The 12,514-nt window shown below is 40.9% G+C and overlaps 1 protein-coding gene across 1 annotated transcript in view; it reads right to left on the bottom strand.

Annotated features, from left to right (window-relative positions):
- Positions 1 to 5,066: 5,066 nt before the first annotated feature.
- The window catches only part of ppef1 (protein phosphatase, EF-hand calcium binding domain 1), a 209,986-nt gene continuing 202,538 nt past the window's right edge, over positions 5,067 to 12,514 (bottom strand). The window contains exon 19 of the transcript XR_007934848.1: positions 5,067 to 5,325. The gene's annotated coding sequence lies outside the window, so the exon portion shown is untranslated. The remainder of the gene's footprint in view (positions 5,326 to 12,514) is intronic.

Raw genomic sequence — 12,514 nt, 5'->3', positions numbered from 1 at the left:
GACACCCCTGCAGTCATATGTTCCGGGGGAGCAAGCATGGGAGACCCAATACCTTCCCCTGGATGCTAGATGGTAGCCTCCCTGGGTTGCAGTGGTGCTTCGGACTCCCACAGGGCTTCGTGGGAGGTGGAGTTTGGTGCAACCCTTTTGGGTTCCGCAGGCGCCGCCAGGGGGTTCTACAGTGGGAGCTGCTGGGCTCTTCTGGGCAGTAGTTTCACCACACCTGGAAGTGCAGCCGGGTGTCGACAATCAAGCACCTGGAGCACTTCCGGGTGCCTAATAAAAGGAGCCAGCGACCACCACTCAGGGCCAGAGTCGGGAGGAGGAGGATGAAGCTGCCTAGGAGGAGTGGAGGATAACACAGTAGTTTATTGGTGTTTTGGTGTCTGCTGTGCTTGGGACTGTGTACTGCCTGTGGGACATGGGGAAGACGTGCCCCACAGGTGTAGAAAAATAAATAGTTGTTTTATTTTACGTGTGCCTCTGTGTCCAGTCTGTGTCGAGTCAGGCGCCTATGTAGCACCTTTCACAGTGTACAATACTTTATAGCATTTTTGTCTTGAAAAATGGATGTAACTAAAACATTTAATACTTTTTCTGTCACCTATGGACTTATGTACCTTTCAGCCTCTTTGTAAGCTGCAAGAACAAAGTATTGTTAATTTTATAAAAAAAAAGTTTAACTTTAGAACACAGTTTTATTTGGCAAATTAATATATACCATGATTGTGAAGACATAACTCCCTCTTGAAAAATACCAAACTTATCCTTTAATGCAGAAATGCCTCCGAACAGCCTTAGACATCAAAAGTAAAAAAACATAGAAAAACCAACGACTGATAACATTTAAATTTCGTCACTGAAGCCAGGGATTTACTACGCATTTGTACATCTTGTAATTTGGGCAGGACATCAGAATATCTGAAGTCTACTGGAGACATTTTATTTCAGGGGAAGATCACACCACATGACTTTGAAAAGCCCACATTCCTCAAATTCTTTTTTTTATAATCAGTGGTCTTGTCAATGCAGTGTTATACAACCTACACCCAATTTTTCTTCCGGAAGGAATCCTGACAAAGAGTGTTTCATTCCAAAACTCCATTGTGTCACCACAAAGACATGCATGTCATGATGATTTCTGGGTGTGATCATTTTCTGATGACTGCCACACACGTGCGCATGGGAGGCAGCTAAAGGGCTTGAGTAAGGGCAATTCCTATTCAAACCAGGATATGACAGAGTGCACTGACTTTTTTTTTTCTCCCTTTCCTGCAGACCAGTCATGGGAGATTCCACACAGTCCTCTTGACATCACTTCCGGGACCAAGCCTATGGAAGGAGACCTTGCCGGCTCCGGCCCCTGTGATGTCAAGAGGACCAGGTGGAATCTCCCGTGAATGGTCTGCAGGAAAGGGAGAAAAAGAGTCAGTGCACTCTGTCACATCCTGGTTTGAATCGAAATTGCCCTTACTCAAGCCCTTTAGCTGCCTCCCATGCGCATGTGTGTAACAATACGTATTTGTGTTCTTGCAAGAATTCCACTAGTACCTGTGGGTAGGCCTTCTTTGAAGTTGCTTGGAGTGTTCTCCCATCTCATCCCCCTGGTTTTGCACCATCTCTTCATGACGCTTTTCAGATAAGGCAGAAGTCTCGAGGTAAGGGAGACAGATATGTCAGGGTAAGGTTGCTATACTCACTGATCATGACGCTGGAGAGTTGTGTGTCACATGTTGATTAGCACATGCAAGTAAGAATTTCACTGGATTCTGTACATGTGACAATAATCTATATATATATTTCACTAAGTAGCCGACCAGGGCACGCAAGACAACCATGGGATACGCACGACATAGCCACGCCTGCCAACTCACAGAGCCCCGCCCACCAAATGTAAGACCATGGGATACGACGACAACTCACAGAGCCATGCCCACCAACTCTAAGACCATGGGACGAGAACGCCTGCCCGCCCGCCCGGCTAGACTGTTACCAGCATTTACCGCAATGTGCTGGAGTGTAAAACTATTGCAGCTGCTAAGCTTTCAGCCACGTGAGATTGAGCAATAACAGGTCTGTGATGCCCTTAGTTGTCCGGGGCTGCAGTGAATGGATCAACATGTATCTACCCGGCGCCGAGAGGCATGGGTAAGCCGTTGAACCCCATTCATGATGGGGACCGGGGCTTGCAATTGTTCCCCACAAACGAGGAATTCCCAGTAAGCGCGGGTCAGAAGCTCACACTGATTAAGTCCCTGCCCTTTGTACACACCGCCCGTCACTACTACCGATAGGATGGTTTAGTGAGGTCCTCGGATCGGCCCTGCCATGGTTGCGCCATGGTCGCTCACAGCCTCTGGTGGAGCGCTGAGAAGACGATCGAACTTGACTATCTAGAGGAAGTAAAAGTCATAATTCCGTAGGTGAACCTGCGGAAGGATCATTACCGGTTGTGCCAACCCGTCATTGAACAGTTAGGACCCGAAACCTCTCGGGCCCGCTTTCGCGCCCTCTCTCCGGAGAGGTGGAGTGGGCAGAAAGGGTGTCCTTCCCCTCTCCCCCCGTTCCGCCCTCCGCACCCGACAGCCATCCAGCCCCGTCCCTCGCTCTGGGAGGTGGGGGCGCGGCGGTGGTCCTCCAGTTTTCAGTCACGGACAATTGTATGTTGCTCTCTCCAAAGTTCCATCTTTTCATTTACTTACAGTCATATCCTCAAACCCACCCCATTTGGACAACTGTGTCTTTCAGGAAGTGTTCACCCATCAATACATAATAATGCGGCGTATGCTACGCCGTGGGTTGGCTAGTAACCTATGATCTTATTGTTTCCTCGCATGCTCTCATTGGCTCTTGCTCATTGCTACTCTTGCTGTCAAGTCAAATCAAATTTTATTTGTCACATACAGTTACACACAGTGATAATAATGAATTGTGCAGTTGCTAAACTGTACATTATAAGAAGAACACAAAAGACAGTAAACAATAAAAATCAATACATTGTCACAAAAATGACCAAAAGACATCAGAAAGGTTTGGGGCAGCCACCCATATAATATGCCCTGGCTGAAAAAGGGTAAATAGTTGTGAGATGTTCATAAGTCAGAGTCCAAAACAGAACTGATTTGAGTTCGAAAGTATGGTGGCTTTAAAGGCTGGGAATGGAAGTGACATCATCGGGTCCAGAAGTGACATCATCAATAGTGCTGGACCCGGGAGTGATGACTTCGGGACCGGAAGTGACATTATCAATAGCGCCTGTACTGGAAGTTGTGTCATCAATGGCACCAGTGCCGGAAGTGACGTCATCAATGGTGCCGGCACTTAGACACTGTCCTCATTTAGGATGTAGATGGACTGTGGAAAGAAGCTTCTCCTCATTCTCTCTCAAGTGGTCTTTAGGCAGTGGTAACATTTCCCTGATCGCAGCACAGAGAAGAGGCCATTGCTGGAAAAGCTGTTATCACTAAAGATTTTCTTTGCTCTACTTGTCATACTTCTGCTCACACTACCAGAATTTTATGTCGAGAAACCTGTTTGAAAATATCAGGGCATCTACAACAATTCGAAGACTGGGTCAGAAAGTGTCACTGAGCTACTCATGCTTAATGATTGCTAGTGACAGGTGACTGCAACAGGAACATTGAAGATAAAATTGTGATTATGTACTTCTGCCTTCATATCCATTTCATTGTATTGTTTTTCAAAATAATGCTGGAGACTTTTTTGGTGTATCGTTATTTGCATGTCCAAAGTTTCAAAACCCTTAATTTTTAGTGAGTCTTCTAAACCTGTACACCTGCACTGCAGCTATGAGGTGTTTGTTCAGTTCTTGGAGAAAAATAATGTGAATAAGGAAAAGATTTTATAACCTATTTTGTTTAGAAATTGGATATCTCTTTTTACATGATCATATAGTGGAGCTGAAATCTTTGTAAAGAATTTTACATAAGATGACATTTATCTGTCTAGTATTCAGAATATGGGGTACAAAATGTAATCAAAATTGTATTTCTGAAACACATGCTATAATGTCTCTAATGTTTTTATGTTGGCAGCACCACCACTTCCTGCCTCCCTTCCATTCATCCAGCTGTCCATTTTCTAATCCCAGTTAATACCTTGGCAGGATTCAGAGAGTATCCCTATGGACCAGTCTATTTCTGAGCACATCTATACTCAGTTACACCAGTCCAGTTTAGAGTTGCCATATGCCATACACACAACATCATGCATTTAGCAAACTCTAACCTGGTATACAGTAGATTTACTTCTCCAGCGAAGAGAAAACATTGTGGTCCATACCAGAGTTCTTACTTCACTTCTGCTTTGGCATCATTGTATATTTTAAGTGATCACAAAACGCATATAGTGGTTATCATATAGGTCTCCCGGATGGTGATGTCAATAAGGGCTGTTATTACAGAATGGCACATTATCTCTCTTCTTTGACTTTTTAATGTTTTGGCACATCTTTGTGCAGAAAACATGGAGCATATTACATTTTTAAAAACACACTGCACTTCTCCATGATGATCAAGGAATGGATAGGAGGAGGAGCCTGCTAATGGTGTTATTGCTGTGTTATGAATCACCAAGTTAACATCATTTACAGTCACCTGTTGTGATAATTTTCCATTAATGAGCAGAGAGATGGCTTCAAGTCAACAAAAAGAAAAAAACAATGAAAGCATGAAAAAGCAGCTTGTGCTGAACATTCAGTATAAATCTAAATTTGTCCAACTCCCAGTAAGCTAGCTAAACTTACATTAACTACCACTACATTAAAGCTAGTAGTTTACTGAAGTAACAATGGAAAAACAATAATATTATGAGTAATAATTTTGATATTGAGTGTTCAATGGATATTATCTGATGTTATAGTACCTAGCTGACACATAGTTGTCGATTATTTATTACCACCATATAGACAACAACAAGAACATATATTTACATAGCACATTTTCATACAAATGATGTCGCTTTACAAGATAAAGTAAAAATAAAAATAAGATTAGGTAATACTAAATAACAAAAAATAAAGTAAGGTCTGATGGCCTGGAAAAAACAAACAAAAAGAAACTCCAGAGGGCTGGAGAAAAAAAACAAACAAAATCTGCAGGGGTTCCGTGGCCACGAGACCACCCAGTCCCCAATGGGAATTCTACCTAACATAAATTATCTAAATCAGTCCTCATGGTTTTCAGGCTTCATGTGAAAGAATTAGATGATGATGGTCATGTAGATATCTGGCCTTCAATCCATCAATGCTGGGACTGCAAGGTGCCCTGATCAGGTGGTGGTGGTGCAGATTGCCACCACAGAAAACTGGAAAAAGAACAGCAGAGAAAGTAGGGGTTATTACAGATTGTGGAGCCATGATAAAAATGACCATTAAATACTTTTATAGAATATCAGGGTTACACTAAAATGAAGCTATAAGAAAGCCATGTTAACATAATGGGTTTTTAGCAGTTATTTAAAGTGCCCCACCATATTAGCCTGGCAAATTAATATCGGTAAGCTATTCCAGATTGTAGCAGAAAGCCGCCTCACCACTTCTTTTAAATTTAGCTCTTGGAATTTTAAGCAGACACTCATTTGAAGATCTAAGGTTACGATTTGGAGTATGAGGTGAGAGGCATTCTGAAATATAAGATGGGGCAAGATTATTTAAGGGTTTGTAAACCAAGGGCAGTATATTAAAGTCAATTCTAAATGGTACAGGTAACCAATGTAATGACATTAAAACTGGGGTGATGTGCTCAGATTTTCTTTTCCTAGTTAAGATTCTGGCAGCTGCATTCTGCACTAGTTGCAACCGATTGATGTCTTTTTTGGGTAGTCCTGAGAGGAGTGTATTATAGTAATCTAGTCAACTAAAAACTAATTTTTCGGAATCTTGCAAAGTTATGAGGGATCTACCTTTTGTTGTATCTGATTAATATGTGATTTAAAATTTAGGATTTTAGACCTCAGGACCTCTACAAGCTGTTAAAGCTGTCTAATGTCAGTTAACATTTGAAGTGTTCTGAGTGTTGTTGGATTAAGGACTGTTTTCATTTACATTTTACACAGCATCCCAACTATTTAGGAATTGTATTACTATATTATTATTATAAATTAGGCCCTCATTTATTAAGAAACAAATCAAAAGTTATAGTTAAGTTTGTGATGTGTGCTTCTTTGTTTATTTAATACATATTTAAATATTTATTGTTCAAATTAAAGCTGTTATAAGAAACACTAATGTGGTGGATTCAGGGAAGATCACTTGGAAGGTGTTGGGAGCAACAAGAAGAAGGTTCTGCTTAGGGCCCCAGTTTAGCTAGGGTGGTACTGCATGGAATTTGATTGATTTTACTGATACACCACTGATTAGCAGCATCACACAGCTAACAAGGTCTAAAATTTAAATAACCTCCCAAAGAACTCTTTTAAGTGAGAGCTACAATTGTGAAATCACATGTGAAAATGAATTTTAGCATCAGCTTTGCAAAACTGCATGCAGAAAGGAAACTTGTCTGTTGCTTCTCACTATTAAAAATGAAACCCGCTGATCAGGAGGACATGGCTGCCAGATACAACTCGGACCCTGAGATGCATGCTTATCTGGCTGTACTTTTATGATTTGATTTCTAAGGTTTTTGGACTACTAGTTCAGTCTGAAGATGGTTTGTCAGCTTTACAATATCACTCTTCCTTGATGGTTCTTTGGGTCCATTTTTCGAGGATCTGTCCCATGATAATGCAGTGCAGAAAGCCCATGGTTGCTTGTTGTGGTGATTTTACTCAGTGTATTGTTAAACAAGTCCACATTTAGTTTCAATCCTTAGCTTTGATTTTTTAACTTACTAAAGTATTCCATTGCTGTCTACAATTTGTGTTTAAATTCTCTTATATTGTTTACATTTTGACTCTTGGCAAATACAATTTAAAGTGAGCCTTAACTTCCATTGGTAAGCGTCAAAGCTCCACAGACCCCTACTGTCAAGGGAAGCCTTAACCCAAACTCTAGAAACAGGCTTCTGGCCTGCACAGGCTCAGCAAAAAGGGGTAAGTAAAAAACAAAACAACAACAAAGCACAAAATTGATAAGAGGGAAACAGTATAACCTCCAAAACATGGTGTCTCTTTACGTTTAACAAATTATTACAACATATTCTAAAACAAGAACAAAAACTGGGCTTCATCAAAAAAATGTTAAGACTAAAAAAAGACAAAATTCATAAAAATAAAAAAATGTAAAAAAAGAACTGAAAGAAATGAAATCCAAATCCAAATTGTAAACAAATATAAGAAGTTAACAATTAATGCTGAAGCAATCACAACAGAGCTCTTAACTGCCTCAGGAGGCAACTTCAGTGCAAGAGCCGTGCATCGAGAGCTTCATGAAATGGCCTGCCATGGTAGAGTAGCTGCACACAAGCTTTAAATTACTATGCATGATGGGAAACGTTGGCTGTTATGCTGTAGAGTAGGCTGCCATTGGACTGTGGACAGATGAATTACGCTTTACTATCTAGCCGTCTGATGAACCAATGTGGGTATAGGGGATGCCAGGAGAACGCTACCTTCTGGACTGCATATGCCTACTGTAAAGTTTGGTAGTGGAAGGATTAAAGTCTGGGTTGTTTTTTAGTGTTTGGGCTTGGCCTCTTGGTTCTGATGAAAGGTACTGTTGATGTGGTTGCATACAAAGACATTTAAGGCAATTCTGCATTTCCGACTTCGCGGCAACAGGTTGGGGAAGGCCCTGTTCTGTTCCAGCAAAACTTTGTGCCCCTGTGCACAAAGACAGGTCCATAAATATATGGGTTGACTAGTTTCGCTTGGAGGAACCTGAGTGGCTTGCATAGAGCCCTGACCTTGCCCTTTGTGATGAATTGCAGCGCCAATCCTAGTTTTTATGACTTGGTCTCTTGCTATTGTTATCTGTTTGATTGCTCAGGTCTCATGGTGCTCCACTCTTTATCAGCTCACTAGCTGTCACCCAGCTTCGCAAGGAAGATTTCTTACAATAATGAGCATCAATTATAGTGCCATCAGTTAATCAGATGTAACAAAAGTGTAACGTAACTGATGAAATGCTTTTCTGTACATAAAAATTGTAGGTTTTTGTTTTATTTTTTTCTTTACCCAAGGGCATTGTGGTGTAGCGGTTAAGGCTTTGGGCCTAGGACTTTAAACATTGAGAGTGTGGGTTCAAATCCTGCTACAAACGCTGTGTAACCGTGAGAAAGTTGCTTCACCTGCCTGTGCTTCATTTGAAAAACCAAAAGACATGTCATTAATTGTATCTCAAATGTTGTAAGCCACCTTGGCTAAAGGTATCAGTCAAATAATAATAATAATATTATCAGGTCACTGAAGCTGGTTACTCTTGAACATGTTATATACGATGGTTTATGAGTAAAACATTCCTGCATTAGATTATTTCCTGCTTTTTTCTAGTTACTTGGCTTTTGTTGATGGTCAATGTAAAACACAATTTTATAGGATAGGGTATTCTTTTGAATTGAAATGAACTTACAGTAGGAATCATGTGAGCTTTGAGTATGTATTATTATCATTATTAGATGTTTGTGATTTTCATTTGTTTAAGCGTTCATTCAACTTCTTTTCTTGATTTTCATCAGTTGCACGTAGTTCCCATTTCCGTTGATGCAAATGTATATGCAAAGCAGTGCTTGAAGTGGATATATACAAGTACTTAGGTACCAATACCTTGTGTCAGTGTTTCTTAACCAATGGCTGGTGGCCCACTCTTTGGTTATGGGTTGCCATGAGTGGGATGCGAGTGGACATCACTGGTTTGCAACCACGTGAGGGAAAAAGAAGTCATTTCAGTTACTGAGATGTTCTGAACACACTTCCTCCTTCCTGGTCTGCCAAATCACCCAAAAGTGCTGCACAATATTTTTCCCTGTCTCTAACCTCACTCAAGGGGGACAAACTCTCGCCCCATCTGCTCTTCCATTCACACTTGTTTCATCAAAGGGGAGCCCTGGAACAACAGGCCCCCACCATTCCATTGGTTTCTGCGGTGGGTCAGTTTTCAGGGCCAAGACTGGGGTCTAGAACAAATAATCAAAATGAGTGCTGGCAGAAATCAGCTAAAAGCAGCTCTTGCTAACCATTGAGCTTTGCATTTTCTTTGAGTTTCACCGAACTTGCTTGTTCCATTTGCAATGTGATCATGTCGCCTTTTCTTGTCTTCAGTCATCTGTCCACCCTATTGATTAATGGTGGTCTTTGCATTGCCTGTCAATCACTTCAGCTGCTTCCTTCATTTTCATTAAGCACTCTCTCAGCACAGTGAAGAGCACAGAAGTTAGTATAATATTAATAATTATCAACAAAAACAAAATTTGAAACAAAACAAAAATGTTTCTTTTTTCCATAATGTCATCAAATTACAGTCAAATCTGGTAAGGCTTTTTTGAGATGTTCAGTTATTTAGTTTTTGTATAGTTTTTTTAACACCTAAAATTTGAATTATCGAAATGTCCATTCTTGGCGAATACCTACTGCCCTAGATGTACCCCCTTGCTAGATTTCATGGTTTTATCTAAACAGAAAGTGAGTCAGTCAGTTAGTCAGTCAACTTTGCATTATACATGTACATATTGTAGGAGGAGAACAGGCATCCTGGGTGAGATGGGGAAATATACATTATCTGGATGGGAGGCCAGAGCAATGACAAAAACATATTGGACAGTGGACCAGAGAAATAACTTTGTGTCCAACTGGCAGGAAATAATAGACAGATCAGCAATATGCAGGAATCAGGAGTTGCTCCATCCCCCGTATGTTAGGTGGCAGTGGGACACCCGCAGGAAAGGCTTGAGAATTGGAGTGCAGAAGTGCCAGCTCTGTCGGTGTCTGTACTTATTGATAGAAGGCACTGTTGGGGGGGGGTTGGGCCTCCTTACTTTTCTTATGGCCCGGAAGTGTTTCCCAGAGAATATAATGTGGCACCAGAAACACTCCCGAGTCTGACAAAAAAGGGAGTCCACTGCAATACATGGTTGAATCAGAGTTGAGAAGCAGAGGGCTACACTCTTGTAGGAGGAAGAAGGAGGAATTGTGATTATTTGATTTGTTTATTTTGATGTGTCTTTGGAAGGGGTGATCATTGGAAGAGTGCTGTGTTTGAACAAATATCTTTTATTTGAACCAGGAATTGTGTGAGTTGAGCGGCACGGTGGAGCAGTGGGTAGCCTGCTGCCTCGCAGTTGGGAGACCTGGGGACCTGGGTTCGCTTCCCAGGTCCTCCCTGCGTGGAGTTTGTATGTTCTACCCGTGTCTGCATGGGTTTCCTCCAGGCGCTCCGGTTTCGTCCCACAATCCAAAGACATGCAGGTTAGGTGGATTGGCGATTCTAAATTGGCCCTAGTGTGTGCTTGGTGTTTGTGTGTGTCCTGTGGTGGGTTGGCAACCTGCCCAGGATTGGTTCCTTCCTTGTGCCCTGTGTTGGCTGGGATTGGCTCCAGCAGACCCCCCATGACCCTGTGTTTGGATTCAGCGGGTTGAATAATGGATGGATGGAAGGATTGTGTGAGTTATTACTGTGTCTGTGGTTTGGAATTCTCTGGTTCCCCCTTATGGTTAAAATTTATAGATTTTAATTTTCCTAGCACAACTTTCTTTTTTTACCTACAACTCCAATCAGTGGTCAGAACACCCTCTGTACCGTCTGTCCTGTCCTTACTCACTTGTTTCCACCCCTTACTCATTACAATGCATAGCACATATTGTTTAAACCTCTCCCTATATTTTTACTTTGGTTCAAAGATGTTTGTTTCTCTTTTTCACTCTGATTGGATATTATATTCATTAATGTAAGATATTGATACACAAACCTCAACCTACATAAAATTCAGAATTTCAGATAGAATTTGTCCTACTTCACTGAAGCACCATCTGATGAGCCTCTATCCAATCCCTTGGTTAGTCTTCAGTAAGGTTATAATGACTCTGTACTGGCAGGAAATCCTGGAATTTTAAAAGCTTTACTTGATTAAAAGGTATTTTTGGTGATTTTCCATGAGAAAGAATGCAACATCATGCATGAAAGCTTTTGGAGTGTGTACTTGACCTTAAGCATTAGCTGGTAGTAGTATACAGGCCTTCTAAAACCAATATCTTCACCAAAAGACCATGCACTGCCATTTTAAATATTTCATGATAGATCTCCTACTAATGCCTGTACCATCCTCTATTTTGTAGATCGATTCTCCAACTCATTTTCTTCCTCTCAAGAAGTTGCCTTCAGTATAGCAACAAAAACTGTTGTTAAGGAATACCATAGGCTTCGTGGATTTCTAAAATCTTTCATTTCAGGTTAGGGTGTCTGATTTCCACTCAGTTCTGGAGAAAGATCTGTTCCATGACTGATGTAGAACCAAACCTTTCCTCTGGTTATCACCCTCAGAGTAATGGTCAGACTTAAAAGGTAAGTCAAGATTTGGAGAAATTTTTATGATGAAACAGGAAGGATCTCCTTTCACTGGCTGGATTTTCATGCAACACACTAATGTCAACTGCAATGTGTTTTTTCCCCATTTGAGTTGCAGTATGAGTTCAACCCAACTGTTTGAACTATTACTTAAATACAGACTATTTTATTTGCCTTAATGGAACATTGGAGGTCTAAAGAAAAATGTCAAATAATATGGTGAAAATTTTTGAAAGTGGGAGTCAAAATTATTCTTCAAATTCAAAACAAAATGACATGAATTAGTGTTAACGAGGGCTAAGAATTTACCATTAGTATGAGGTTTTCCACTGTTTATTTGGACCACAGTTCTGGTTTTGAAGGCAGGATTACTGGGTTAATGACTTGACTGCATATCTTTTCTGTCTCATTTGGTTTCTCCATATCTTTTTTTTTATGACCTTCATTCTTAAAAAATCCCAGTGGGCAGCTATTACACTCTGGATGTTTATAGCTATTACTGTTCACCTTATCTGTAACCACAATCCTCACCAGGGAAAGCAGACAAAAAATGAGGTCTCGCCTCTATTCCCTTTCTAGTGATCTTTATGTCTTAAGTATCAATAGGTCACAACAAGCTTAAAAGCCTCTTGTTAGCAGTCAGAAGCCTTTTACAAAGCAGCTGTGAATTCACACAGTCCCAAGATGCTTTAGGGATGATTCGACATCTTTCAGTTTTTACTGGCAACCATCTTTGCTTCACATTGGGATTATTGCTTCATGTTAAAGCAGGAGTTTTCTTACATTCTATCTCTCTCTATATATATATATAGATACTGTCACACATGTCTGTCACACAAGGCCTTGAATAACTGTAATTCTCCGCTGGACCAGGGGTTGGCGCTGTACTCTAATGCATCCTCTCTTTCCATCTCATCTAGCCAGCCGACCGAGTTCTCCCACAATGATGTCACTTTGGGTTCCCTTGGACCTGCCTCTACTTTTCCTCCAAATATGCAGTATAATCCACCATTTTAACAAATATAATCAGTTCTGTTTTGAGCTCCTTCTGAAAAG

The sequence above is a fragment of the Erpetoichthys calabaricus genome, chromosome 4, assembly GCF_900747795.2.
Source record: "Erpetoichthys calabaricus chromosome 4, fErpCal1.3, whole genome shotgun sequence".
Taxonomy (NCBI): domain Eukaryota; kingdom Metazoa; phylum Chordata; class Cladistia; order Polypteriformes; family Polypteridae; genus Erpetoichthys; species Erpetoichthys calabaricus.
The sequence above is the reverse complement of the archived record's forward strand: the minus strand, read 5'-3'. Positions and strand labels throughout refer to the sequence as shown.